The following is a 24,088-nucleotide window of genomic DNA, read 5'->3' on the forward strand; positions in this document are numbered from 1 at the left end:
CCCCCCCCCCACCTCTTCATCATTCTCCATTCTTGTTTCCCTCTCTCACTTTATCTCCTTACCTGCCCATGAGGCTTTCCATTCCAGAACGAAGGAGATGCCTTCCTTCGTCAAAGAAAGGGGCTTAGCTTCCTCCGCCATCAATGCTGCCCTCGACCACATCTCTTCCACTTCTCTCACATCTGCCCTCATCCCATCCTCCCACCACCCTACCAGGAGTAGGGTTTCTCGTGTCCTCACCTATTACCCCACCAGCCTCCGTGTTCAGGACATGATTCTTCGTAACCTCCATCATCTCCAATGGAATTCCACCACCAAACACATTGTTCCCTCCACCCCAATTTCTGCTTTCCACAGGGAACGCTCCTTACACGACTCCCTTGTCCATTCATCTTTCCACACTGATCTCCCTCCTGGCACTTATCCTTGCAAGCGGAAAAAGTGATACATCTGCCTCTACACTACCTCCCTCACAACCATTCAGGGCCCCAAACTGTGAAGCAACAATTCACCTGTGAGTTTGTTGGGATCATATACTGTGTCCGGTGCTCCCAATGTGGCCTCCTGTATATCGGTGAGACCTGATTTGGATTGGGAGACTGCTTCACCGAGCACCTGCACTTCATTTGACAGCAAAAGTGGGACCTCCCAATGCCCACCCATTTTAATTCTACTTCCTGTCCCCATTCTGACATGTCATTCCATGGCCTCCTCTAGTGCCGCAATGAAGCCACACTCAGGTTGGAGAAGCAACAACTTATATTCCATCTGGGTGGCCTCCAATCTGATGGCATGAATATCAATTTCTCAAACTTCTGGTAATACCCCCCACTCCTTCACCATCCCCCATTCCTTTTTCCCTCTCTCACCTTATCTCCTTACCTGCCCATTATCTCCCTCTTGTGCTCTTCCACCTTTCCTTTCTTCCATGGCCTTCTGTCCACTACTATCAGATCCTCACTTCCCCAGCCCTTTATCCCTTTCACCAGTCGACTTTCCCAGCTCTTTACTTCACCCCTCCCCCACTGCTAGTTTCACCCATCACCTACTACCTTGTATTTCTTCCTCTCCTCCCCCCTCCTTCTTAGTCTGACCTCCTCATCTCTTTTCTCTAATCCTGATAAAGGTCTCGGCCCAAAACGTCGACTGCTTACTTTTTCCACAGATGCTGCCTGGTCTGCTAAGTTCCTCTAGCATTTTGTGTGTGTTGCTTGGATTTCCAGCACCTTCAGATTTTCATTTGTTATTAATTGTCTTATAATAGCAGAATAGAAGCTGCCCTGGAGCCCGGTGGCACATGCTTTCAGGGCTTTGTATCTTCTGGCCACTGGGAAGGGGGAGAAAAGAGAACATCTGGGGTGGGTGATAACTTTGATAGTATTGGCAGCTTCACTGAGGATGAACATTGAAAGGCACCAGATATGGAAAGGATGTTTCCTATATGGGGGAGTCCAAAACCAGAAGGCACAGCCTCTGTATACAAGGAGATCTTTTTAGAACAGAGTTAAGGAGGTATTTCTTTAACCAAAGAATGGTGGAATTCATTGCCACAGATGGCTATGGATGCCAAGTCATTAGGTATATGTAAAACAGTGGTTGATAGGTTCTGATTAGTAATGGCATCAAAGGTTATGAGGCGGAGAAAAGAGAATGGGGTTCAGAGGGAAAATAAAACAGCCATGATCGAATTGTAGAGCAGACTTGATGGGCTGAATGACCTAATTCTTCTCCTATGGCTTGTGGTCTAAGAAAGAAGTGTAGACAGATTCCATGGAGGGAAAGCTGGTTTCTGTGCTTAACTGTGTCCACAACTCTTGGCATTTCCTGCAGTCATGGACAGAGTGGATGAAATACCAAGCCATGATGCATCCAGATAGGATGTATTCTACGGTACATCGATAAAATTAGTGAAGGTCGAAGGGAACATGCCAACTTTCTTTTGACTCTTGAGGAAGTACAGGTGCTGGTGAGCTTTATCAGCGGGGTTGTGGTATCTACGTGGTTGGAGCATGATAGGCTATTGGTAATGTTCACTCCCTGGAACTTGAAATTCTTGACCCTCTTGACCTCAGCACCATTGATGTAAACATGAGCATATGCACTGCCTGAAGTCAATGACCAGCTCTTTTTGGTTTGCTGACACTGAGGGAAAGGTTATTATCATAACATCATGTCACCAGATTCTCTATCTCCTTTCTGTACTCTGACTCATCTTTATCTGAGATTGGGCCCCCTTCATCTGCAAACTTGTAGATGGAGCTAGTGCCGAATCTGGCCACACATTTATGATTCTACATGGATTCAGGATGCAAGGGTGCAGGAAGCCCTTGACAATTATGGTGAAGAGGCATTGCTGCTTATCCTTATGGATGGCAGACTGTTAATCGGGAAGTCAAGGATCCAATTTCAAGGGGAGGTGTGGAGTCCCAGGTTTAGGAGTTTGGTGATGTACTTGCTTGGGATTATAGCATTCAAAGAAGAGCTAGGTCAATAGACAATAGTCCAACATATAAGTCTTCACTGTCCAGTTGCTCCACAGATGAGTGTAGGACCTGGGGGATGGTGTCTGCTGTACACCTGTTTCGGGGGTAGGTGAACTGCAGTGGGTCAAGGTTGTCTGGGAGGTTGGAGTTAATGTGTACCATGACCAGCCTCTCAAAGCACTTCATAATGATGAATGTCAGACCAAACAGGTGAGTGTTATAAGAGTACTTTATCTTGTTTTCCTTAGGTACGGGGGTGAGAGTTCTACATTCTCCTTATGTGTGAAGATGAAGTACACAATTCAGCAGTAAGCCAAAGTCCACTCAATTGAACACAGGAGTCAGGATGTACCGTCCAATCTCCAGGTGCTTTGAAGTGCAGCACTCATATGCAATTGAACAAGAGTAAAACTGAGAGAGAAACAGGAAAGTACCATAAGCAATTAATGCAACAATTAAGTCACACATTTATAAGAAATTAGGAACATATGAAGCTAGACTTGCATGTAAAATATCCAAAAGTTATACACACGAGTAAGTAAAGTATGCGCGAAGATTAAGATTATGCAAGCTTTCCTTAAATTAGCAAGGCTGGTCCAAGACAATATTACAGAGGAATAAACTTAAATAATATTAGCATAAAATATTTCTCAGATAGTGTTATCCTTTATGAATTAAAACAACACTTAAAGATGATGATTTTAATGGAAATGAAAGCAAGATGACACCAGATTGTGTACATGTGCTTCAGTCTGACTGAAAAACTCTACTAAAGACAAGAATGGCTGCCTTCCTGACGTGGTCCAATTGAATTTCAAAATAAAAGTCAGTAGGGCTACTATTTAACAAAAAAATAGTCTGAACATTACCCTGGCATCTGCAAAGATAGCACAAACTGTTAATGCAATAAGTTAATAGTACAAGCAACACACATCAAAGTTGCTGGTGAATGCAGCAGGTCAGGCAGCATCTCTAGGAAGAGGTACAGTCGACGTTTCAGGCCAGGACCCTTCGTCAGTTAATAGTACAATCCTACTTTTTCAGGAGAACAATCTCTGACACAGGCCTGAGAACTCCTTGTTTGACCCTTGCTTTGTCACCTTGAGCTCTACTTTGAGAACACTTCCATCTTCACTTGGAAAAGAGTGTGTTAGTAATTGTCATGGGTCAGTCATTTTGGGCTATCTGCTGTCCTTCAGAATCACGACATAACCTTCTTCAATGTTAGTACATAACTCTTGCCATTTGAGGTGAACTTGCAGAGTCTGCAAATATTCTTGTTTCCATCACCTCCAGAATTGATCAGCTAAATTCTGAACTTGACACCATTGCTGTTTATAAAGGTTCTTTTCTGTAAAGTTTCCATTTGGGAACAATGCACAGTTCCAGTGTAAGGAGCTTTGCAGGAGTGAAAATCAAAGTTGAGTCTACACCTGCAGAGTCTGGAACCGACGGCCTCAAGTCGATAATTGCCATTACCTCTGCCATGAGAGTGCACAGAACCTCATGACTCAAGCTTGAAGATTCTGTCTGCATCAGCACAGAGTCCAAAGTTCTCTCAACACTCTGATCATGCACGCTCATGAGAGTGTGGCGGATTAAGGTCCCAAGTGCTGCCTTGGCTGTTGATATACCTCTGCACCTTAGAGTCCTTGATCACCTTTTGGAACTCGTTCTTGGCAAGCACCTACAAAATTCATACCACAGTCAGAGCACAGTCTGTTAGCAGGACCACGGGTAGCAAAGAACCGTCTCAGTGCATTAGTACAGTTAGATGTTTCCATAGACTCAATCACTTCTACAGGTATGTGAATGGCCCGATAGTTCAGGCAAGTAAAGAGCACCACTAATCACTTGCTGTGAGCTAGACCCTCTCTCGTATGTCGAATAAACACAGTTCAAGGACCAACGACTTCCAGACCAGTGTATCTGAAGGGTGGAGAGGTGCTTAGTGGCTCCTCTGGCAAGTCTGACATAATTTGCCTTTTCATTTATTTTGCAGCTTGCAGTGACATAGTCATGTAAAGTGCTACTTATGCGTCTCTTACATCAATCAGCCGTATACCAGGAGCTCTAATGGCTCCTTCCGTGAATGAGCATCCTTGATGCTCCACCTGTTCATGCTAGTGGCTTATGAGCAACATCGAAACATGGTGCTTGTCAGGCCGCACAATGGGGTTTCTCTCTGAGCTGCTCATATTTGTATGCTTTAATGTTCCTCCAACTCTGAGCAGACCGTCTTGCCTCTGTTTCAGTTCAAAGAATAAAACAGGGAATAAACAAACTAAGAGCTCACTTGCTCAGAATGAGAAGCATTAAGAAACTGTGTTCACATAACGAGTGACATGCAAAACAGTGACAGCTTAATGATAAAGGTAATTATTAAACTACTCTAGTAAACTCAAATGAATGACGTTCATGTGCATCGAGACCTGCCGCTACCTGGTGCCCCTCGCTGGTCTGAAAGGTTCATGACACGAGCAGGTTGAAGAGGCTATTTATTGTTGACAAAGCTCTGTGTTGTGGGAATAACTTGATACTGATAGACACTTTGAAAGTAAATGTGTCATTTGCAGCTTCTCAACTTAAGCCGAGGCTACACTGAGCGGGAATAGCTTCTCCAGCCAGGTCAAAGTCTTTGATGTTTTTTACATGGTCTTCTCGTGGGAATGCTCTCAAAACATCAGTGTTGCTCTACATGATCTTGTGAAGCTTCAAGTTAGACTCAGAGAGTAAAGCTTGTGTTCTCTTCAGCAGGCTATTTGCTTCTACCTTAAACAGCAGAGAAATGAGCCCATCATCCACACCATCACGTTCAGCAAAGCATCTGTTATCTGACCTGTATTGTTGTTCCCATTTCATTGCAGCCCTCCTGAGATATTAGGTGGTCACTGCAGGTGAAGGACTGCTGCTAAGTACATGAACATTTATCCTGTAGTCAACCATATCCTCTTCAAGGTCATTGTCTCCATACCAAAAAAAACCATAAGAAATCATGATGATCTTCTCTCACAGTGAAACAATGACACATCTGCTGAATATCAGCAATAACTGCCACATGCATTTTCCTAAAGTAAATCAGAACCTCTAAAAGGCTATTATTCAAGTGTGGCCCAGTAAGCAGGAGGTTATTCAGACAGATGCCATCGTATTGAACTCTATACAGTTGAAAGCCACCCTGATTTGGTCTATCTTTCTGGGGAGTTAGACTCCAAATGTGCTCCAAATACCAACTTCCTTTTCCCTTAATCAGTGGAGGGACTTTCTCTGCATGGCCATTGTCAAAGACCTTCTGCATGAAAGCAACAAACTGCTCTTTCATCTTCAGCTTTTGATCAAGCATGCACGGTAGAGAAGAGAAGATAGTCCAGATTTGTTACCTATTATTGAGCAAAAATGGTCTGGAAGACTTAAAGGGTAGAGGTGCCACCCAGCTGTTGGACTCATTTTGGAAGACCTCTTTGTCCATAATCTTAAGAAAGAGTGCAAGCTACGTTCTTCCTCAGTTCTTTTGAAGACCGTGAGCCCAAGGCAGTCTTTATCTGTTCTGCTGATACTGACGCCTTGTGAGAAACCATGTTGAGGCTGTGAACTGGAGTTTACCTTTATTTATTATTAACTTAGCTTATGGACTGACACTGGGGTCCCAATGTTTGTGTGCTTTAGAGGAATTTTCTCACTCTGAGATGATCTGTGGCTGGGAAGACTCAAGCTGGGATCATTTCTTGTTTTATATTGATGGCAAATGAAATAAATGAAGAAAGAAAAGGGGTATATCAGGGTGGCATGGTAGCGTAGCGGTGAGCACAACTCTTTACAGTACCAACAATCTGAGTTCAATTTCTGCCACTGCCTGTAAGAAGCTTGTATGTTCTCCCCATGACCATGGGGGTTTCTTCCGAGTGTTCTGGTTTCCTCCCACAGTCCAAATATGTACCTGTTGGTAACTTAATTAGTCATTGTAAATTATCCCGTGATTAAGATACGATTAAATCCAGGGAATCTGAGCTCAAAGGTCTGGAAGGGATGCAAGGGCCTATTCCGCACTGTATATCAATAAGTGAATGAATGAATGAATTAATCAATGTGACTCTATACTCCTGTATATAATTTGAACCTTGAGAAATTTATTTCTCTTGCAAAGAATGTGTCGGCTTTTCAAAAACAGGACTAATTCTGTGGGCAGTGTCTAAACCAGCTAAGCCAGGCAGGTAACCATCGTCCATTTCTGAAAGCAGCTCTATTCTGAGAGCAGATCTCCAGGTTCTCTGAACTTATAGTTATGCTTAATTGCAAGTTTTGGGAAACTATGCAGCTTCTTGAACAGTGTGCTTTCGATTAACCTCCGGCGCACTGCAACATTCCTCGAGCTTGTCCCAGGTCATCCTTCTCTTTCCTCTCTTTTCTATATGTGTATACATCAGATAAATATTATGTGGAGATTTGTGACAAATATGACTAAATGTACAGCCTCTGAAATACATCTTATGGAAAGTTTTGTTTGATGATGAACTTCAATAAAAAATAAATTGCAAAAAAAAAGCTGCAGCTGGGATGCCTATATGAACTGTTCTAAAACCTAACACAATCTGAGGATTTCTCAGCAAGTCAGTTTGATAAGCCAAATTCCTCACCAGCAGGAAGATCCAGGTCTTCGATTGTGTCAATAGAAGATGATTTCCATGCCCTATAACTTTTTGGCTGGTCATCAAAGTGTGATAGGCTGGTGCTCATGAGCTCCTTGCATGCCAGGTACTTTGCCATATTCACTGTGACTAAAGACTCTGGATGGCCTACTGGTAAACTACCTGCGTACTGAGGCATGTTAAATCTTTGCTGTCAATGTGGATCAGTACAGCAAAATCTTGAAATTATCTCTTCTGTTTTAACAGTAGGGGAACTCCTTATTTGGTGCTGGACAGGTAAGTAAAAGTTGTGTAACATATTGTACGTGAAGGACTAAGTATTTCTGAACTTTAAGCAAATTACTGGAGGATGACCATTGGCTGCCATATGCTGATTGCTATATTTTTCCAAAGGCCTGTGCAAAGTGTGAGAGGTATATTGATTGGGGTGTTATGACTTTTGATTCTGTATTGTGTTAAAGGCAGACTCAGATTGCTGGTTGAGACATTCGGCTTGGTCCCTGACATAATCGCTCACAAGCTCATGTGTGTCCTGTATGATTGCTGGGTGTTTTTTTACAGTAAAACTCCTCATCCTCTTGCTCTGCTGCTGCAATTCTCGCCAAACTTTGTCTGTTTTAATGGCAATCCCCCCTCTGCAAATGTAGCATGCGCTCATGCAGCCTCTGCCTTCGCTTTGGCTCGTGCTGCCGTAACACCAACTGATGACCGGAACAATTGCTAAGAACCACGGTGAGAACTGTTACCAGATGCTTGATCTTGTGAGCTTTGTATTTCCTGTGGTGCTGTGTGTTTTGAGTATCTCTCATCCATAATGCTTGTTATTCACTGCCGTTGACAGTTCACATGCTGTTTGGCCAGCTGCATTCCCATCTTTTTACTGTACTGCTCACCTTGTGTGTGAATTAGGAAGTATGCAATTCAGCAGTAAGCAAAACTCCACTCAGTTGAGCTTGGGAGTGAAGATGTAGAATCCAAACTCCAGCTGCTTCTTTGCACAGCACTCACATGTACTGTGCAGTTGAATAAGAGTAAAACTGAGAGAGCCACAGGAAAATACCATTAGTATTTAATGCAGCAAACTTCTGAAGATTAAACCACACATTCATAAGAAATTAGAAATAAATGCACGACATGAGTAAACTAAGTTTTAAAGTATGCAAGAAGATTCATATCATGTAAGCATTTCTTAAATTACCAAGGCTAGTCAGACACTATACTGATATTCAGGATTAAACTTTTACATAATATTAACACAAAATATTGCTCAGATAGCATTCTCCTTTATGAACTGAAACAACACTTACTGAGGATGATTTTGATGGAAATGAAAGAATGATGGTGCTGGATTGCGTACATGTGCTTCAGTCGACTGAAAAACTCTACTAAAAACAAAAATATGGCCCTTCCTATTAGGTCCAAATAAAAATCAGCAGGGCTGTTATTTAACAAACAAATGATTGAACGTTAGTTGGTGGAAACCTTAGATTGAAGCAGAGAGAGGTTAAAATGTTTACAAATTCCCCAATCCGCTGATCTGTGCAGGATCTAATGACACTGTCAGGAACAACATCTGGGCCATTTGTTTTCCAGAAGACTAATCTTATGTCTGCAGTGGTGACTGTGGGTTCATTTGGTGTGGGCGGTGACATTTCAATTGCTTTCTGTTCAAAATATGCATGTAATACGTTAACCTAATCAGGAAGGGTTAACAATGTTGTTGGTGATGCTGCCTGAATTGGTTTTGTAGCTCATTATAGCATATAGGCTCTGCCAGCACTGATAGCTGGTCTGGGACTGGTATTGTCTCATAGCATCCTTGATAGCTTTACAGAAGTCATATCTTGATTTCTTGTGAAGGGCATATTTGCCTGATTCGAATGCCACAGTCTTAGACCTCAATGGGGAGTGGTTCACCCAGTTGATCCATGCTTTTCAGTTTGGGTACAACCAGATTACCCCTTAGGTGCACAGTCCACAATGCACTTTCTGATAAAAGGCCATGATGGTGGTGACATACTCATTTAGGCCGAGAACTAAGACTTTGTGTATGGATCAGTCTCCTGATTCAAAGCAGTTGTGTACAAGTTCATTTGTTTCATCAGCTGAGCACTGTACAACTTTCCATACTGGACCCTCATGTTTTAAGTTGTTCGTAAGCAGGGAGAAGGAGCACAGCTTGATGGTCTGGTTTACCAAAGTATGGGCAGGAGGATGGTTCAGAAGCCATCTTTAATCGTTGTTTACCAATGGCCAAGGGTGCTTGTGTTCCTGATGGGACATGAGATGAGCCAGTCGTATTTTGTAACTCAGTCTTGAGGACAGCCTGGTTGAAGTCACTGGCAAGGATGAAAAGTGCCTCATGGTATCTCATTTCATGGCTGTTGACCAACGAGTACAGTTAATTAAGTGCAGGCTTCATATCTGCCTGGGGTGGGATGTAGACTACTGTCAGGATAGCTGAAGTGCAATCCCATGGCAGGTAGTGTGGGCAGCACTCCCCCTTTAGATATTCCTGGCTGGATTAGCAGAAACTCGCCAGCATCATCACACCTGAGCACCTCAATGTGTTGATTAGAAAGCAGACCCTTACACTACTAACTTTGCTCAATGATGCCGTACAGTCCATCCACTGAATGATATGCCACTGGTTGTATGGCAGTCAGATCAAGCTGATATAAGCCACATTTCAGTGATAAGTAGCACACAGCAGCCCCTAGGTTCTATTTCGTACCTCAGTCTCATTCTTAGTCGTCAGCTTTGTTTCCAGTGGCCTGGACAGTGCACTGGGAAGGCAGTCTTGAACGTGTACTGTTTCAGTCCCACCTGCATTCCAGCCCTCTTATCATGCTTCCAAGGTAAATGGCTGCAAACGGTTGATCCTGGAACAAGTTTTCAGAACTTGTTAAATATTAAGAAATGAGAAATGTGATTTGCTGCAACAAATAAAAACTGTCTGCAAAAATCACCCTGTGAGTAATCTGCTTTTTGCTCCCAGTGTCTCCTGTCATGAGCCCACTCAGCTGCAAAAATATGGGACTGTAGTGTATGACCAAAATAACGCTATGGTCTCCTTCAAACGCCAATTATGCTCCAAAGTGAATTGACCATGGAATTTGCAGTCCTTTTGGAAAAGAGCACGGAATTGGGACCAAGTTCATTCAGATACCCAGCACAAGCATGATTGTCAAATAGCCTCTTGTTATACTCGAGCAAAAGGAGGAAGTTATAGGCCAGTTAGTTTGGCTTTAAAACCTGGTAAGAGTTTAGAGCTTATGATTAAGGATAAGGATTCATGGTCCTTGGAAGCATGCGACAAAATAGGCTGAAATCAGCATGGTTTCCTTAAGAGGAGATCTTGTCTGACAAATTTGTTGGAAATATTTGCAGAAGTAACAAGTAGGATAGACAAAGGAGAGTGAAACAAAGAATGTTATTTACTGGAATTTTCAAAAGGCTTTTGACGAGGTGCTGCACATAAAGTAGCTGAACAAAATAAAAGCCCATGATATTACAGGAAAGATACTAGCATGGATAGAAGATTGACTGACAGGCAGAAGGCAAAGAGTGGGAATAAAGTGTGCCTTTTTTGGTTAACTAGTGAGGTTCATCAGGATCAACTACTTTTCACATGACAAGTTAATGATCTGGATAACAGAATTGATGTCTTTGTGGCCAAGTTTGTAGATAATACAAAGATAGGTGGAAGGGCAGGTAGTATGAGGAAGCAGCGAGTGTGCAGAGGACTTGGACCAACAAGAAGAATGGGCAAAGACATCACAGATTGTATACAGCATAGCAAAGAATATGTCTATGCACTTTGGTAGAAGAAATAAAGACATGAGCTATTTTCTAAATGGGGACAGAATTCTAACTGGAGAGGGAACTCCTCAGAAATCAGAGGTGCAAAACATCTTCAGGATTCTCCGAAAGCTAACTGAAGGTTGAGTCAGCAGTAAGGTAGGCAAATAGAATGTTACTATTCAAGAGAACCATAACATAAAAGCCAAGAATGTAATGCTGAGGCCGTGTTGGTCAGAGCACATTTGGAGTGCTGTGAGCAGTTTTGGTGTCCATTTCTAAGGAAGGATGTACTAACATTGGAGAGGGTCCAAAGGAGGTTTACAAGAATGATTCCGTCTATGGAAGTGTAAATATTCAGGGGTGTTAGATGTCTCTGAGGCTTTACTTGCTGGTGTTTAGAAAGATGAGAGGGGACCTCTTTGAAATCTACTGAATATTGAGAGGCCAGCATGGAGAGGATGAAGAGAGAATGCTTCCAGTATTGGGAGAGTCTGGGACTAACAAGTAGAAAGACATTCCTTTAGAACTGAAAGGAGGAGAAATTTCTTCATGGCTGATCCATTTCCCTCTCAGCCCCAACCTCTTGCCTTCTTCCCATAACCCTTCATGGCCTGACTAATCAAGAGCCTACACCCATTGACTTGGTCTCCGCAGCCACCTGTGGCAATGAATTCCACAGATTCACCACTCTCTGGCTAAAGAGTTCCTCCTCATCTCGGTTCTAAATGGACGTCCCTCTATTCTGAGTGTGTGCCCTCTGGTGCTAGACTCCCACATCATAGGAAACATCCCTTCAAATCCACTCTAACAAGGCCTTTTGACATCCAATAGGTTTCAATGAGATCGCCCCCCCCCACCCCACCAATCATTCTTCTGAATTCCAGTGAATACAGGCCCAGAGCCATCAATCGGTCTTCATAAGGTAACCCTTCATTCCTGGAATCATTCTTGTGAGCCTCCTCGGAATCCTCTCCAATGTCAGCACATCCTTTCTTACATAAGGGGTGCTCTCGAAATGAATGCTAACATTGCATTTGCCTCCTTCACCACCGACTCAACCAGCAACTTAACCTTTATGGAATCCTACTCTAGGACTCCCAAATTTCCTTGCATTTTGAATTTCTGAATTTTCTTTCTATTTAGAAAATAGTCTACGCTTTTATTTCTTCTACCAACGTGCATGACCATACACTTCCCGACGTTGTATTCTACCTGCCACTTTGCCCATTCTCGTAATCTAACTAGATCTTTCCGCAGCCTCCCTGCTTCCTCAAATGAACATGGTCACCGCTTTGCTTTTTTTAAAATCAGATCTTCCAGCCTTGAGTTACCTTTTTGTCACATTTAGATGGAAGTTTAATATTGTACAGAAAGGCCACTGTTCTATTCAGGCAGGCTTTTCAGTATTTTGCAAAATACTCTGAAAAGAGGTATCGAATACTTCATTTAATCCTGATGAGTAATCTCATTGAGTTTATTCACATTCATCTAGTTCAGGAAACCTATCACCTCAACATAATCAGTAATCTGGATTTTCTTATCAAGCCTTTTACATTGTACTGGTTCACTGCACAAGCTGGCAAACTGAAAACAGAGATGAAGATGGTTTATTGGTATGCAAGAATATACAGAATACTATAGTCACTATACTATACGAAGAGGGAGACCGCTGGACAGAGTGGACTTGGGGCGAGGGTCCGAGAATCGTCAATGCTCGGAGGAGGTCGATGGGGAACGAATGGACGGAACTGTGAGCTCCAACATGCACATTAGACTGTTTCATTAAAATGGGCCCTTTTTCTTTTTATTTTCTTTACTAACCCTATAGTCAGAGTAAGAATTATAAAGTTCAATCATTTAATTGCATATGGTTTACTGTCTTGATATTTTGCGGTACAGATTTGTAACCGGGCAACACATCACAGAGCATCCACACAGACGAGGTTTCTCAGTTTGGCTGGACTAGAGGCTGTCTTCCCCTAAACAACGCATACTGGCCGAACCTGAGGGTTACACAAATTAATCTGTAAGGTGGTATCGAATGTATCATTTAATCCTGATGAGTAATCTCATTAAATTTATTCACGTTAATCCAGTTCAGAGAACCTATCATCTCAACATAATCAGTAATCTGGATTCTCTCATCAAGCCTTTTATATTGTACTGATTCACTGCACAAGCTGGCAAACTGAAAACAGAGATGAAGATGGTTTATTGGTATTCCAGAATATACAGTATAGTCAAAGTGATAATCTCCACATTTGGAGAGCTGACCTTATAAATGCTTCATTATGATAGTTTTGAATGATTATCAGAAGAATAGGCTGCTTTAAAGTTTCAGTCTGGAAATGTTGACAAATGTAATAAATCCAATAAGAGCATACATTCAAGTTCAGCATTACATTAAGTAAAACACATCCCAAAGCTGATGAGGCAGAGCTAGATTGAGCTCTTTAGTAACCCCAACTTCCCTGGACTGGAATTGACAACACAGTCAGGAAAAGAATTGGTGAAAGAAACCAATCACTTCAAGGATCTCATTATTACAGAAAAAGAGATCAGTAATGTTCAGGGCAGAATTGGATTTGTATAGAAACAAATAAAACTAAAGGCTGTGTATCCAACACTGTGGATCTAATTGGAAAATTCTTCCAAAGGTCCAACAAAGGGACATAGCAATCTATTTGTTCATTTGTTTGTTTATTGATTGATTGATTGGGATACAGCATGAAGTAGGTCCATGCTGCCCAGCAATAGCCCAATTTAATCCTAGCCCAATCATAGGATAACTGACAATGTCCAATTAACCTATCAACTGGTACACTTCGGATTGTAGGAGGAAACCGGAGCACCCAGAGTACCACATGGTCATGGGAAGAACGTAGAAAATCCTTACTGACAGCGGCAGGATGCCATGTGTATATGTGCATGCACACACTGAAAACTGGCACTGCGCTAACGAGACAAGCCTCTTTAATTTTACTCCCAGCTTGCAATGTTAAAGCTAATTGCTAATGACCATGATTTAGATGTGTCAGTGAATTCTTAACTGAAAAATAATGAAGAGTTTTTTTGAAGTGGTACACATAGTCTCCATTCACACAGTTCCCATTAAAGTGTGCTGTATGCTGGCCAAAAGTTAACAGTGAAGAGGTGAAGCAGCCTTGTAGGGCCATGACTGCAGTCCCATCATGGCCCTCAGTGTGTCCAAAGCTGACCACAAGGTCATTGAAATGCCCATTGTGAAACCATAGCATCCATTCATCCATCTCAGTTGCTGACTATCTGACCAGCAGACTATCAGATATGGCAAGAGGCGTACTGCATAGTCATCAAACTGAAGAGTGGCTGACCGATGATAGAAAAGAGCACTCTAGCATCAGACATTGCAGCACTTTCATCCACCATCTGCACTTCAGTGACTGATGGTGATCAAGAACACCATTTGAACACATTCTCAGAAGACACAATTAAAATCAACAATTCTAACTCTACGAATCCTCACCAACAACTTCATTAATTCTGTTCAGCAGGTCATTAATCTGAATGCTGGCCATGAAAATGCATGAAATCTCTTTAATGAGTGCTAAGAGCCACTTTAATTGGTCCCTGGAGATTTAAACTTCGTTGGGATATTCTTAACAACCACTTCAGCTCCTTTACCAGAACGTCACCTTACACTGAAAGTATTGCAGTTCACAACCCATTCTTGTAATTTCTGTACTTAGTAATTAAAGTTTCCAGTGAAAATAGCCCACATAATCACTCATTTTATCAACGGAAGGGACTTGCAGTGACTCAGCTTCTATTGATATAGAAAAATGATTTCTGCAATCATTATTTTACTGTGAACCTAAAATGTATCAACAAAGCTGACATTTGGTGTCCTAATGTGCAGGTTTCAGAACATAGAAATTAGGAGCAGGAATAGGCCATTCCACAATTCTAATCCAATCACTCTGTTAACTAGTATTAATTGTACTTATGATGGCGTGCAGGGAAGATTCATTACACTAGACCCAGGAAAGGTAGATTTATCAAACGAAACTTCTTCCTCAAGAGTTTAAAATGACAAGAGAAAATCTCCTTTAAATAAACCAACTTCTTAAAAAGTTTGAAAGGCTAAAAGTAGAGAATTAATCCAAATGAAGATTCCAGCAGAGTCTCAGATAAGGGATAAGTAGGATAGGCTGTTTGGGGCTGGATAAGCTTCCCGTCATTCAGAGGATGGTGGACCTTTGGAATTCATTAACCAAAAGACTGTGGAGGTTCAGCCTTTTATGTACATTTCAAACACTCGTCAGTAGATTTCTGGATATTCAAGGAATAAAGGAAGATGGCACTGAAGCAGAAGATCAGCCATCATCTTAACAGTTGGATGCCACGCAAATTTATAGGTATGGTATGTTGGCCGTTGTTAGTCGGGGCAGAGTACAAGAGCTGCACAGTAATGTTGCAGTTCTATAAAAGTCTGGTCAGACCACACTTGGAGTATTGTATTCAGTTCTGTTTGTCTCATTACTAGAAGAATGTGGAAGCTTTAGAGTGAGTGCAGAGATTTACTAGGATTTGACTGGATTAAAGGACGTGTCTTAATGAGGAAAGATTGAGCAAGCTAGGGCTTTTCTCTTTGGAGAGAAGGAAGATCAGGAAAGATTTAAAAGTTGTGTATCAAATAGGAAAGCATTGATAGAGTGGACAGCCAGTGCCATTTTCCCTGAGATGGCAATGGCTAATACAAGTGGCCATACTTTTAAAGGAATGCATAGGGGGATGTCAAAGGTAGTTTTTTATTACATAGCAAGTGGTAAGTGCATGAAACGGATTGCAAGGGGTGGTTGTGGAGGCAGACACCTTAGGGACATTTAAGACTCTTAAATAAGCACACAGATGAAAAAAGTGGAAGCCTATGAGGGAGGAAAGGGTTCGGTTGATCTTGGAATAGGTTAAAAGGTCAGCATGACATTGTGGGTCGAAGGGCCTGAACTGTGCAGTACTGTTCTATGTTCTAATTAATCAACACTTGTCTAACTTAAATTCCTTTTTGCCTTTGCTCTGCCTATATTTTCCAAATTTTCTAAGAATACTGAATATGAGGGGTGATTGATAAGTTTGTGGCCTAAGGTAGAAGTAGATGAGTTATTAACTTCAAACTTTCTGCATTATCACTCAAAGAGTTGAACTGCACATGCATGTAACGAGAGCGTCTTGGACCACCAGGTCACCTACAGCAGGGATGAATGATAAGTTCGTGGTCTAAGGTAGAAGGAGATGAGTTGTACAGCTTTCGTTACATGCACATACAGTTCAACTCTTTGAGTGATTATGCAGAAAGTTTTAAGTTAATAACTCATCTCCTTCTACCTTAGGCCACAAACTTATCAATCACCCCTGCTGTAGACCACTTTCTGGAGGTCCAAGACAACGACTTCTACAAAGAAGGGATCCGTATGCTCCACGACCGCTGGACTAAGTGTGTAAATGTAGGAAAAATAAATGTGCTAGGTTTTGTAAAATTGACTCCTTCTACCTGAGGCCATGAACTTATCAATCACCCCTCCAACAGCAGGACATTCTGTATCTACCTCCAACTATCACTACCTACAACTCACTATCTACAAGGGCATCATGTACAGAGATCCCAGGCTGCTTGGATGTCATTACTCCCTTCTCAGCCTCCTAGTTTTGTCCAAAAGGACAGTACTGAGCAGAAGTCTTAGGTACATGTAAAGAAAATCTGTAATGTTTTGCAATGGGACAAAATTGGGCCTCTGGAAGGTCAGAATGGTAATCCATGTGTGGAGCCAAAAGAGATGGGGAGAGAACTATTTCTGCATCTGTATTTACTCAGGAGACGAACACAGAGTCTATAGAAGTGAGGCAAAGCAGCATCAGCTTTGTGAACACAATACAGATTACGGAGGAGGAGGTGTTAGCAGTCTTGAGGCAAATTAAGGTTGATAAATCCCCAGGACCTGACAAGGTGTTCCCTTGCACTATGTGGAAAGCAGGTCCAGAAATTTCTGGGGCCCTAATGGTGATATTTAAATCATCTTTAGCGACAGGTGAGGTATCAGAGGATTGGAACCAGTTTTTCAGCTGTTCAAGAAAGGCTCTAAAAATAAACCAGGAAATTATAGGCCATTGAGTCTGACATCAGTAGTGGGGAAGTTATTGGAAGTTATTCTGTGGGACCGAATATATAAGTACTTAGATACACATAAACTGATTATGAATAGTCAGCATGGCTTCGTGAATGGTGAGCCATGTCTAACAAATCTTAGAGAATTTTTATGGAATACTTGCAAAGAGATTTTTCACAGTGCTCAACAAAAGTATATTCCAGTCAAAAGTAAGGACAGTAAGTGTGGGGAGAGCCAGCCTTGGATAACTAAAGAAATAAAAAATGGTATCAAATTAAAAGCTCATGTGTACAAAGTCTCAAAGAGTAGTTGGAGGATTGAGAAAACTTTAAAACACACAAAGAACAACTAAACAAGAAATAAGGAAAGGGAAGATAGAATATAAAAGTAAATTAGCACAAAATATAAAAACAGATAGCAAAAGTTTTTATAAATATATAAAACGGAAGAGGGTGGGTAAGTCTGTATAGGTCCCTTGGAAGATGAGAAGGGGAAATTGATATTGGGTGAAAGGGAAATGGCTGAGGCATTGAATGACTATTTTGTGTCGGTCTTCACGGTGGAGGACACATCTAATATGCCAAAGAATGATGTTATGTATGAAATGGGAGGTGAGGACCTCGATAAAATCAGTGTTACTAGAGAGATGGTGATGAGCAAACTAGAGGGCCTGAAAGTAGATAAGTCCCCTGGTACTGATGGGATGAATCCGATGGGGCTGAGAGAATTGGTAGAGGTTATAGTAGACGCGATGGTAATCATTTACCAAAATTCTCTAGACTCTGGGCAGGTCCCGGCGGATTGGAAGACAGCAAATGTCACGCCACTTTTTAAAAAAGGATGTAGGCAAAAAAACGGGCAACTATAGGCCAGTTAGCTTAACATCTGTAGTCTGGAAAATGCTTGAAGCTGTCAGTAAGGAAGAAATAGCGAAACATTTAGAAAGGAGTGGTTCCATCAGACAGACACAACATGGATTCAGAAAGGGCAGGTCCTGTTTGACAAACTTACTGGAGTTCTTTGAGGACATAATGAGTTCTTTGAGGGGAACAGGTGGATGTCATATACTTGGATTTCCAGAAGGCGTTCGATAAGGTGTCGCACAAGAGACTCATAAATAAGGTACAGATGCATAGAGTTGGAGGAAGTGTATTGGCATGGATAGTGGATTGGTTAACCAATAGAAGGCAGAGAGTTGGTATAAATGGGTGTTTCTCCGGTTGGCAGTCAGCGGTGAGTGGGGTGCCACAGGGGTCGGTACCGGGCCCGCAGCTGTTTACCATTTACATTGATGATTAGGAAGAGGGGACTGAGTATAGCGTAGCAAAATTTGCTGATGACACTAAACTGAGTGGAAAAACAAATTGTACAGAGGATGTGAAGAGTCTGCAGTGGGATATAGATAGGTTAAGTGAGTGGGCCAAGGTCTGGCAGATGGAATACAACGTTGGTAAATGCGAGATCATCCACTTTGGAAGGAATAATAGAAGAGCAGATTATTATATAAATCGTGAAATATTGCAGCATGCTGTTCTGCAGAGGGACTTGGGAGTGCTTGTTCATGAATCACAAAAAGTTGGCTTGCAGGTACAACAGGTTATTAAGAAGGCAAATGGAATATTGGCCTTCATTGCTAGAGGGATTGAATTCCAGAGCAGGGAGGTCATGCTGCAACTATACAGGGTACCGGTGAGGCTATACCTGGTGTACTGTGTGCACTTCTGGTCTCCATACTTGAGGAAGGATATACTGGCTTTGGAGGCAGTGCAGAAAAGGTTCACCAGGTTGATTCCAGGGATGAAGGGGTTGACCTATGAGGAGAGATTGAGTCGCCTGGGACTATATTCTCTGGAATTCAGAAAAATGAGAGGGGACCATAATATGGTGGAATTCTTCATTAAGATGGAGAGTGATATAGTTAATTCAGAAACAAAGGTTCTGAACTTAAGAAGGGTAACTTTGAAGGTATGAGATGTGAATTAGCTAAGATAGACTGGCAAACGACACTTAAAGGGTTGACGGTGGATATGCAATGGCAAGCATTTGAAGATCGCATGGATGAACTACAACAATTGTTCATCCCAGTCTGGCAAAAGAATAAATCAAGGAAGGTAGTGCACCCGTGGCTGACAAGGGAAATTAAGGATAGTATCAATTCCAAAGAAGAAGCATACAAATTAGCCAGAAAAAGTGGCTCACCTGAGGACTGGGAGAAATTCAGAGTTCAACAGAGGAGGACAAAGGGCTTAATTAGGAAGGGGAAAAAAGATTATGAGAGAAAACTGGCAGGGAACATAAAAACTGACTGTAAAAGCTTTTATAGATATGTGAAAAGAAAAAAATTGGTTAAGACAAATGTAGGTCCCCTACAGACAGAAACAGGTGAATTGATTATGGGAAGCAAGGACATGGCAGACCAATTGAATAAATACTTTGGTTCAGTCTTCACTAAGGAGGACATAGATAATCTTCTGGAAATAGTAGGGGACAGAGGTTCCAGTGAGATGGAGGAACTGAAGGAAATACATGTTAGTAGGGAAGTGGTGTTGGGTAAATTGAAGGGATTAAAGGCAAATAAATCCCCAGGGCCAGATGGTCTGCATCCCAGAGTGCTTAAGGAAGTAGCCCAAGAAATGGTGGATACATTAGTGATAATTTTTCAAAACTCATTAGATTCTGGACCAGTTCCTGAGGATTGGAGGGTGGCTAATGTAACCCCACTTTTTAAAAAAGGAGGGAGAGAGAAACCAGGGAATTATAGACCGGTTAGCCTAACATCAGTGGTGGGGAAACTGCTAGAGTCAGTTATCAAAGATGTGATAACAGCACATTTGGAAAGCGGTGAAATCATCGGACAAAGTCAGCATGGATTTGTGAAAGGAAAATCATGTCTGACGAATCTCATAGAATTTTTTGAGGATGTAACTAGTAGAGTGGATAGGGGAGAACCAGTGGATGTGGTATATTTGGATTTTCAAAAGGCTTTTGACAAGGTCCCACACAGGAGATTAGTGTGCAAACTTAAAGCACACGGTATTGGGGGTAAGGTATTGATGTGGATAGAGAATTGGTTGGCAGACAGGAAGCAAAGAGTGGGAATAAATGGGACCTTTTCAGAATGGCAGGCAGTGACTAGTGGGGTACCGCAAGGCTCAGTGCTGGGACCCCAGTTGTTTACAATATATATTAATGACTTGTATGAGGGAATTAAATGCAGCATCTCCAAGTTTGCGGATGACATGAAGCTGGGCGGCAGTGTTAGCTGTGAGGAGGATGGTAAGAGGATGCAGGGTGACTTGGATAGGTTAGGTGAGTGGGCAAATTCATGGCAGATGCAATTTTATGTGGATAAATGTGAAGTTGTCCACTTTGGTGGCAAAAACAGGAAAACAGATTATTATCTGAATGGTGGCTGATTAGGAAAAGGGGAGGTGCAACGAGACCTGGGTGTCATTATACACCAGTCATTGAAATTGGGCATGCAGGTACAGCAGGCGGTGAAAAAGGCGAATGGTATGCTGGTATTTATAGCAAGAGGATTCAAGTACAGGAGCAGGGAGGTACTACTGCAGTTGTACAAGGCCTTGGTGAGACCACACCTGGAGTACTGTGTGCAGTTTTGGTCCCCTAATCTGAGGAAAGACATCCTTGCCATAGAGGGAGTACAAAGAAGGTTCGCCAGATTGATTCCTGGGATGGAAGGACTTTCATATGATGAACGACTGGATGAACTTGGCTTATACTCGTTGGAATTTAGAAGATTGAGGGGGGATCTGATTGAAACGTATAAAATCCTAAAAGGATTGGACAGGCTAGATGCAGGAAGATTGTTCCCGATGTTGGGGAAGTCCAGAACGAGGGGTCACAGTTTGAGGATAAAGGGGAAGCCTTTTAGGACTGAGATTAGGAAAAACTTCTTCACACAGAGAGTGGTGAATCTGTGGAATTCTCTGCCACAGGAAACAGTTGAGGCCAGTTCATTGGCTATATTTAAGAGGGAGTTTGATATGGCCCTTGTGGCTAAAGGGATCAGGGGGTATGGAGGGAAGGATGGTACAGGGTTCTGAGTTGGATGATCAGCCATGATCATACTGAATGGCGGTGCAGGCTCAAAGGGCCAAATGGCCTACTCCTGCACCTATTTTCTATGTTTCTATGGATCTTATAGAAACATACAAAATTTTGAAAAGGATAGATAAGGTAGAAGTAGGAAAGTTGTTTCCATTGATAGGTGAGACTAGAACTAAGGGACATTGCCTCACGATTCAGGGGAGAAGATTTAGGTTGGAGATGAGGAGAAGCTGTTTTTCCCAGAGAGTGGTGAATCTGTGGAATTCTTTGCCCAGGGAAGCAGCTGAGGCTTCTTCACTAAATATATTTAAGATACAGTCAGATAGATTTTTACATAGTAGGAGAATTAAGGGTTATGGGGAAAAGGCAGGTAGATGGAGCTGAGTTTATGGACAGATCAGCCATGATCTTATTGAATGGTGGGGCAGGCTCGATGGAACAGATGGCCCACTCCTGCTCCTATTTCTTATGTTCTTATGTTCTTATTTTGACGAAATTACCAGAGTAGTTGATGAAGACAAGGCAGTGGATGTTGTCTACATAGTCTTTCACAAGGTCCCACATGGGAGGTTGGTCAATAAAGTTCAGACATTCAGCATTCAAGATGAGGTGGTGAATTGGATTGGACATTGATTTTATGGAAGAAGCCAAAGAGTGGTAGTAGATGGTTGCCACTCTGACTGGTGGCCTGTGACTAGTGGAGTGCCACTGGAATCGTTGCTGGGTTCACTGTTGTTTGTCATCTATATCAATGATCTTGGACGATAATGTGGTTAACTGAATCGGCAAATTTGCAGATGACACCAAGATTGGGGGTGTAGTTGACAGCAAGGAAGGCTATCATGGCTTGCAGGATCTGGACCAAAAGGAAAAATGGACTGAAAAATGGCAAATAGAATTTAATGCAGTCAAGAGCAAGGTATTGCAGTTCTGTAGGTCCAATCAGGGTAGGACATACACAGTGAACAGTAGGGTGCAAAGGAGTGTGGTAGAACAAGGGAATCTGGGAATACAGATCCATAATACATTGAAGGTGGCATCACAGGTAAATAAGGTCATAAAGAAAATTTTTGGCACATTGAGTACAGGAGGTGAGATATTATGTTGAAGTCATATAAGACATTAGTGAAGCTTAATTTCGATTATTATGTGCAATTTCCCTACAGGAAAGATGTAAACAAGATTGACAGAGTACAGGGAAAATTTACAAAGATGTTGCCATGTCTGGAGGACTTGAGTTATAAGGAAAGATTGAATAAATTAGGAATTTATTCCTTGGAATGTAGAAGATTGAGAATAAATTTGATAGAGATATACAACATTTTGAGGAGTATAGATAGGGTAATGCAAGTAGGCTTTTTCCACTGTTGGGTGGGACTACATCCGTAGGTCATGGGTTAAGGGTGAAAAGTGAAAAGTTTAAGGGGAACATGAGGGGAAACGTCTTCACTCAGAGGGTCATAAGAGTGTGTGTTGAATGAGCTGCCAACACAAGTGGTACATGCAAGCTCAATTTCGACATTGAAGAGATGTTTGGATAGGTACATGGGCGGTGGAGTATGGAGGCCTATTGTCAATATAAGTAGGAGTTTAAATGGTTTCAGCATGGAATAGATGGGCAGAAGGCTAGTTTCTGTGCTGTACTTTCTATGACTTTAAGCGAAGATGCTTTCAAAAATAAAGAAATGAGAAGTTTCTAAATATCAAAAAATACTATGAAGAGCAGTAAACAGTAAAGAACAAAATCAAATCATTATCTGCTATGATCACTCTTTGCCTTTAAAACTGCATCAATTCTCTTAGGTACACTGTCATGCAGTTTTATAAGAAAATCAGCTGGTATCTTGTTCTTCGAGAACCTGCCAAAGATCTTCTACAGACTGTGGCTGTCTCGTTTAATTCTGTCTCTCCAGGTAATTGCAGACAATCCTGATGATGTTAAAATCAGGGCTCTGTGGAGGCCATACCATCTGAAACGATATTAAAAACCTAGGATGCCGAAGACTTTCGCACAGTACTGTATGTAGATCTTACATTTGGTACCAGGAGGGGTAATAAAACTGTTTTGGCATCAATCCTCTGGAATTGCTCCACTTTTCTTGATCAGAATTTATTTCCTTTATCGTCACTCCCAAGACACTAAAAAGGCAATTGGCTGTTAGGCAGTATTTGAGGGGTTGGTCCATAACTACGATAGAGCTGCATGAATATGGGCTGCACCCATACTAAACTCCCTTTAAGTTTTAGCATGCAGCCATGAAAGTCCTTGTTTCCATAAGTTATCAAGTGGAGCCACGAGATGAGACTTGTGAGAGTCTGGAGCTTAGAAAAGTGAGTGGGAAGTGATTGAAAGTCATATCACATACAATGTTGTCTTCAAAGACTGGATGGAGAGAGGAAATATTTTCTTATGGGAGAATCTAGAATTAAGGCTCATTGGGTAAACTCATGTGTCATCATTTAAAACAGAGTGAAGATGTTTGTTTTTCTCCCCACCCCAGAGTAACACAGGTGTTTGTAACCCTCCTCCTCAAAAGCAGATGGAAACAGAATCTTTCCGAATAACTTTAAGGAACAGGTAGAGAGATTCTTAATTAGTAAGTGGGGGGGGGGAGGGAAGTGTGGGGTTACCATGAGTAGATGGAAATGTGGACAAGAGAAAACTTGCAGCTGCTGGAAACCCAAACAAGACACACAAAATGCTGGAGGAACTCAGCAGGCCAGGCAGCATCTATAGAAAAGAGTACAGTCGAAATTTCAGAATATAGATTATCTTAATTGGCATCAATAATGCTTACTGATGTGATTAGACTCACAGAAAGAGAACTCAGGACAAGGAAAAGCTGCATTTATAAAAATTCATCACCCCAGATGGGACTCGAACCCACAATCCCTGGCTTAGGAGGCCAGTGCCTTATCCATTAGGCCACTGGGGCCAAAC

The 24,088-nt window shown here is 41.9% G+C and overlaps 1 non-coding gene across 1 annotated transcript; it reads right to left on the minus strand.

Moving 5' to 3' along the window:
- Positions 1-24,010: 24,010 nt before the first annotated feature.
- trnar-ccu (transfer RNA arginine (anticodon CCU)) lies at positions 24,011-24,083 on the minus strand. Its single transcript has one exon. It is a non-coding gene; the product is annotated as a tRNA-Arg (tRNA).
- Between the last annotated feature and the right edge of the window lie 5 nt (positions 24,084-24,088).

Source organism: Mobula birostris, chromosome 15 (genome assembly GCF_030028105.1).
Source record: "Mobula birostris isolate sMobBir1 chromosome 15, sMobBir1.hap1, whole genome shotgun sequence".
Lineage (NCBI taxonomy): Eukaryota > Metazoa > Chordata > Chondrichthyes > Myliobatiformes > Myliobatidae > Mobula > Mobula birostris.